Source organism: Triticum dicoccoides, chromosome 6A (assembly GCF_002162155.2).
Source record: "Triticum dicoccoides isolate Atlit2015 ecotype Zavitan chromosome 6A, WEW_v2.0, whole genome shotgun sequence".
In the NCBI taxonomy this organism is placed as follows: Eukaryota; Viridiplantae; Streptophyta; class Magnoliopsida; order Poales; family Poaceae; genus Triticum; species Triticum dicoccoides.
The window spans coordinates 547,649,542-547,656,355 of NC_041390.1; positions in this window are offsets into that span (position 1 = coordinate 547,649,542).

The window sequence follows — 6,814 nt, forward strand, 5'->3', positions numbered from 1 at the left end:
CACCCCCTATCTCTTTGCTTAGTTAGTAGATGATTTTAGTAGTAGTAGATGTTAATTTAGGGTTCATAGATAATGATTTTTAGAAGTAGTGATGGTAAACTAGTTGTATAATTAGCAGTAGTAGATGTTAATTAGTAGCAGATGTAGTAGTTAGATGTTAATTAGTAGTAGATGTAGTAGTTAGATGTTAATTAGTAGTAGATGTAGTAGTTAGATGTTAATTAGTAGTAGTAGATGTGCTAGTTTCTTTCTATTTATAGTAAGTTTATATTTAGTAAGAACGAGTTGAATTAATAGAACTAGTTAGTAAAAACTTGTTGCTATTTTTTTAGTTAAAGCAATTTTTCTCGCATCGACGTGGACGATGCCTATCCCGCATCCTCGTCGTCGAGTCGGCGGGGGACGACACCTGCTTGACCAGATGGGCCATGTCCGAGACTAGGCTCCGCCGGGGTGGTACTGGGAGGTGCTACCTACCGGGGGGCGCAGGTTGGTGAGGAGCCAGCCTGTCATTGACCCGAACCTTCTTTGGTGGTGGTCGCGTGGGCCACTGACGGTCCAGAGGCTCGAGGACTCCGTGGAGGTGGTGCGTCACCGTGTTAGTGAGGAGGACGCGCACGTCCGTCGCTACTTGTTTGCGTTGGAGGACAGGTTATCCAGGGATCTCACTGGAGCTATGATCCCGTGATGGTTCCTTCTCTGTGGGTGTCCACCGCCCGCGCCGATACCTGTCGTGTGCTAGGGTTTTAGTTGTACTAGTCATGTTATATGTATGACACTATTCAGGATGTATTAGTGATAATATTCGACGATGTACGGACGCATGAGATGATTTACTTTTGCTTATTGAATGCATGCTAATTTGAGTCCTATAAGATATTTTGAAATGTATATCTCGTGTTGCTCAATATCCAAGTGGCCGGTCATGTTTGCAGGTTACACCTCCGAGTGGCCTATGTTTTGCCGGAGTGTTGATTCATTTCCGTTCCGGCAAATTTCAGGCGCTCGATATGTCCTATTTTAGCAAAGGTCATGCCGGATTTTTCCGTGAATTTTGGCATGACTTTTGCCAGAATATGTAGGAAATATCGAGTGCCCCGGATTTGTGTGTTGAGTATCCTGGTAGTTGTCTTCTATCGATTTTCAATTAATGTTTTAACTATGAACATAGGAAATGTCTGACGACAAAAAGGATTTCGGTATTTGCAAATACTGCGAAGAAAAGCGGGGCCTGTGCGACAGAATCTTCCTAGATGATGATAGGCGCTTCAGCATCAAGCTGGACGAGAACTTCGAAGTGGATACAGTAAGTCACAATGACAAGTCTTTTTTCGTAATTAAGCATGACATCTGCTTCATTTGCTTCAACTTATATTTTTTTACTATTCTACTAGCGTATCCCCTGCCATGCAAGAGTTTTTGTATTGGATAAGATAGGTTTCAGTCATACTATGGAGGTAAAGAAAGTTTACTTGAAGATCGAGCATGGTTATATTTTCCACGCAAAATTATACAATTCAGACGACTACACCTATTTTGGATGCAAAACATGGCGAGCACTATGCAAGACTTATGCATTTGAGCCTGATATGGTTATCACCTTTGATATTCGTCCGAAAGATGATATTAAAGGTAATACTGACATCTGGGTCGATGTGCAGACGCCTCCAGTTACACCATTATGTAAGTTTCTCAACCCTATTTATGTCTTTGATATTGTTTATTCAAAAATAGTTGACAACTAATTTGTATTGTCAGCTTATTTCGGTGCAAGCAAACATGTCCAGCGCTTGGTAGACAGGACCTACTACTGTCCCAGTGCTGAACTAAACTGCGAGGAGCTAAGTCATTATGTTTCATGGCTTGAGGATCTTGATACTATCAAGACAAATTTTCTTCCTGGACTTAGAAATGTTAGTACTGAAAACGTGCGACCAATAGTGTTCGTAATGAACTACGGTCACATCTATTTAGGAAGGATGGTAAGATTTTTACTATTTGTCCTCAATGCATCTTTTCCATACATTATTTGTGAAGCTAAACTTCATTGCTAAGTATGTTACCATACGATGTTTCTTCAAAAGGCACTCCCGATGAATGTTGTGCCTTATGGGATCGAGACTAAAGGTACCTTGAGTGTTATTAGCTTACGACCAAGATATCCTACATGTTACTTTAGTGCATTCAAGATCAGTGATGAATGCTTAATAGTGCAAGACTGGACCAGATATGTGATGGGGGAGCGCAGAGAAGTACTAAGGGGCAGCAAACAGATGTGCTACCCAAAATTAGGAGACAGGTTCATCTGCATGCTCCAACTTGATCAAGGAGGAGAGCTACACATGTTTTATGTTATTTTACCTAAGAGAGAGCAACAGGAGTGATTAGCTAGCTATAAATGAGTTTGAGGATGATGATGTGCTACACTATTACTATGATGATAAAATAGCTAGTGTTGGTGGTAATGACTATGATGATTATTATTAGATAGTGTTGGTGGTGATTAGCTAGCTAGAATGAGAGTTTGAAGATGATGATGTGTGCTACACTATGACTATGATAATTAAATAGCTAATGTTGGTGGTAATGACTATGATGATGATTAAATAGCTTGTGTTGGCGGATTAGATTCAAGTGGAGGCAACATGTGGTGCACATCAAAAGTACTACTAGTCCAAACTAGATCAAGTTTGGATTTGTAGTATACTTTTGACATGCACCACATATTGCCTCCACTTGAAACTAATCCACCTTCATTTGACACACTGTTATGGACAAAATGATGTAAACCTCATAAATGGTATTGTACCAATATTTATACGATAAATACACTAAAAATAAAAAAATAAAAAAAGAATACTAATAGCGATGGACGGAAAACACGCTGCAAGTAGTTACATTAGCAGTAGCGCGGGACTGAACAAACGCTGCAGCTACTTGTCCTAGCAGTAGCGCATGTAACACGTGCCACTGCTAAGGAATAGCTGTAGCGCCTTATCAGTAGCGCATATCCCCGCGCTACTGATAGGCCTAAAACCCGCGCTGCTGCTAGCCTTTTCCCTAGTAGTGTAGTCTCACATCAACTAGGCGTATCAACGGGCTATGGAGATGCCCATCAATAGATATCAATGTGAGTGAGTAGGGATTGCCATGCAACGGATGCACTAGAGCTATAAATGTATGAAAGCTCAACAAAAGAAACTAGTGGGTGTGCATCCAACTTGCTTGCTCACGAAGACCTAGGGCAATTTGAGGAAGCCCATCATTGGAATATACAAGCCAAGTTCTATAATGTAAAATTCCCACTAGTATATGAAAGTGACAACATATGAGACTCTCTATATGAAGAACATGGTGCTACTTTGAAGCACAATATATGAGACTCGCTATATCATGGTGCTACTTTGAAGCACAAGTGTGGAAAAAAGGATAGTAGCATTGCCCCTTTTTATTTTCTTTTTTGGGCCTTCTTTTTTTCTTTGGCCTTTCTTCTTTTTTTTGGGACAATGCTCTATTGAATGATGATCATCACACTTTTATTTATTTACAACTCAATGATTATAACTCGATTCTAAAACAAAGCATGACTCTATATGGATGCCTCCGGCGGTGTACCGGGATATGCAATGAATCAAGAGTGACAAGTATGAAGAAATTATGAACGGTGGCTTTGCCACAAATACTATGTCAACTACATGATCATGCTAAGCAATATGACAATGATGAATGTGTCATGATGAACTAGGTGGTGGAAAGTTGCATGGCAATATATCTCGGAATGGCTATGGAAATGCCATAATAGGTAGGTATGGTGGCTGTTTTGAGGAAGGAATATGGTAGGTGTATGATACCGGCGAAAGGTGCGCGGTATTAGAGAGGCTAGCAAATGTGGAAGGGTGAGAGTGCGTATAATCCATGGACTCAACATTAATCATAAAGAACTCATATACTTATTGCAAAAATCTAGAAGTTATCAAAGCAAAGTATTACGCGCATGCTCCTAGGGGGATAGATTGGTAGGAAAAGACCATCGCTCGTCCCTGACCGCCACTCATAAGGAAGACAGTCAATAAATAAATCATGCTCCGACTTCATCACATAACAGTTCACCATACGTGCATGCTACGGGAATCACAAACTTTAACACAAGTATTATTTAAATTCACAACTACTCAACTAGCACGACTTTAATATTATCACCTCCATATCTCAAAACAATTATCATGCTTCAATCTTTTCTTAGTATTCAACACACTCAAAAGAAAGTTTCACAAATCTTGAATACCAAGCATATTATTATTAAGCAAATTACCATGCTATTAAGAGACTCTCAAAATAATTTAAGTGAAGCATGAGAGATCAATAGTTTCTTTAAAACAAATCCACCACCGTGCTCTAAAAGATCTAAGTGAAGCACATAGAGCAAAATTATAACACTCAAAAGATATAAGTGAAGCACATAGAGCAAAACTACTTAGCTCAAAAGATATAAGTGAAGCACATAGAGTATTCTATCAAATTTTAATTCATGTATGGCTCCATCAAAAGGTGTGTACAGCAAGGATGATTGTGGCGTACTAAGACACAAAGACACAAATAATACAAGACGCTCCAAGCAAAACACATATCATGTTGGTGAATAAAAATATAGCTCCAAGTAAATTACCGATGGAAGTGGACGAAAGAGGGGATGCCTTCCGGGGCATCCCCAAGCTTTGACTTTTTGGTGTACTTGGATTATCTTGGGGGTTCCATGGGCATCCCCAAGCTTAGGCTCTTGCCGCTCCTTGTTCCATAATCCATCACAAGAATTCACCCAAAACTTGAAAACTTCACAACACAAAACTTAAAATAGAAAACTCGTGAGCTCCGTTAGCGAAAGAAAACAAAAGACCACTTCAAGGTACTGTAATGAACTCATTCTTTATTTATATTGGTGTTAAACCTACTGTATTCCAACTTCTCTATGGATTATAAACTATTTTACTAACCATAGATTCATGAAAATAAGCAAACAACACACGAAAAACAGAATCTGTCAAAAACAGAACAGTCTGTAGTAATCTGTAGCTAGCGCAAGATCTGGAACCCCAAAAATTATAAAATAAATTTCTGGACGTGAGGAATTTATCTATTAATCATATTCAAAAATAATTAACTAAATATCACTCGTCAAATAAAAACGACAGCAGTTCTCGTGAGCGCTAAAGTTTCTGTTGTTTACAGCAAGTTCAACAAGACTTTCCCCAAGTCTTCCCAACGGTTCTACTTGGCACGAACACTAATTAAACACAAAAAACACAACCAAAACAGAGGCTAAATAATTTATTTATTACTAGCAGGAGAAAAAAGCAAGGAATAAAAATAAAATTGGGTTGCCTCCCAACAAGCGCTATCGTTTAACGCCCCTAGCTAGGCATAAAAGCGAGGATAGATCTAGGTATTGCCATCTTTGGTAGGCAATCCATAAGTGGATCTCATGATAGTTTCATTTGGTAATTTTATTTTCTTTCTTGGAAAGTGTTCCATGCCCTTTTTAATGGAAATCGAAATCTAATATTCCCTTCCTTCATATCAATAATCACACCAACCGTTCTAAGGAAAGGTCTACCAAGAATAATAGGGCAAGAAGGATTGAAATCTATATAAAGAACAATGGAATATATGGGCACATAATTCCTATTTGCAACAATAATAACATCATTAATCCTTCCCATAGGTTTCTTAATAGTGGAATCCGCAAGATGCAAGTTTAGAGAGCAATCATCAAAATTACGGAAATCTAGTAAATCACACAAAGTCTTGGGAATAGTAGAGACACTAGCACCCAAATCACACAAAGCATAAAACTAATGATCTTTAATTTTAATTTTAATAGTTGGTTCCCACTCATCATAGAGTTTTCTAGGGATAAACTTTCAGCTCAAGTTTTTCTTCATAAGATTGCATCAAGGCATCAACAATATGTTCGGTGAAGGCTTTATTTTGACTATAAGCGTGTAGAGAATTTAGCACGGATTGCAACAAGGAAATACTATCAATTAAAGAGAAACTTTCATAATTAAATTCCTTGAAATCCAATATAGTGGGTTTAGCAACATCTAGATTGTTATTTCTTTCAATTCCACTTTCATCAATTTCATCATTAAGATCTAAATACTCCGAATTTTTAGAACGCCTTCTAAGTAAAGAAAGATCATATTTAGTTTCATCAAGATTCATATTGCAAAATAAAGATTTAATAGGGGACACATCAATAAATTTTAGATCTTCATCTTGATTTTCAAAGGAATTGGAGGAACACGCTTTAATAAAGGCATCTTTGGAAGCACGCATCCTAGCGGTTCTTTCCTTGCACTCATCAATGGAAATTCTCATGGGTTTGAGAGACTCATTGATATCATGTTTAGGAGGAATAGATCTAAGCTTTAAAGAATCAACCTCAAGAGAAATTCTATCAAGGTTCCTAGCCAAATCATCAACTTTAAGCAATTTCTCTTCAAGCAAAGCATTAAAATTCTTTGGTGAATTCATAAACTCTTTAACACTATTCTCAAATTCAGAGGGCATCTTATTATAATTTCCATAAGAGTTGTTGTAGGAATTTCCATAATTATTAGAAGGATTGCTAGGATATGGCCTCGGATTAAAATTCCCTCTATAAGCGTTGTTACCAAAATTATTCCTACCAACAAAATTCACATCCACAGATTCATTTTTATTCTCAATCAAAGTAAACAAAGGCATATCATTAGGATCAGAAGAAACACTCTTAGTAGCAAATAATTTCATAAGTTCATCCATCTTTCCACTC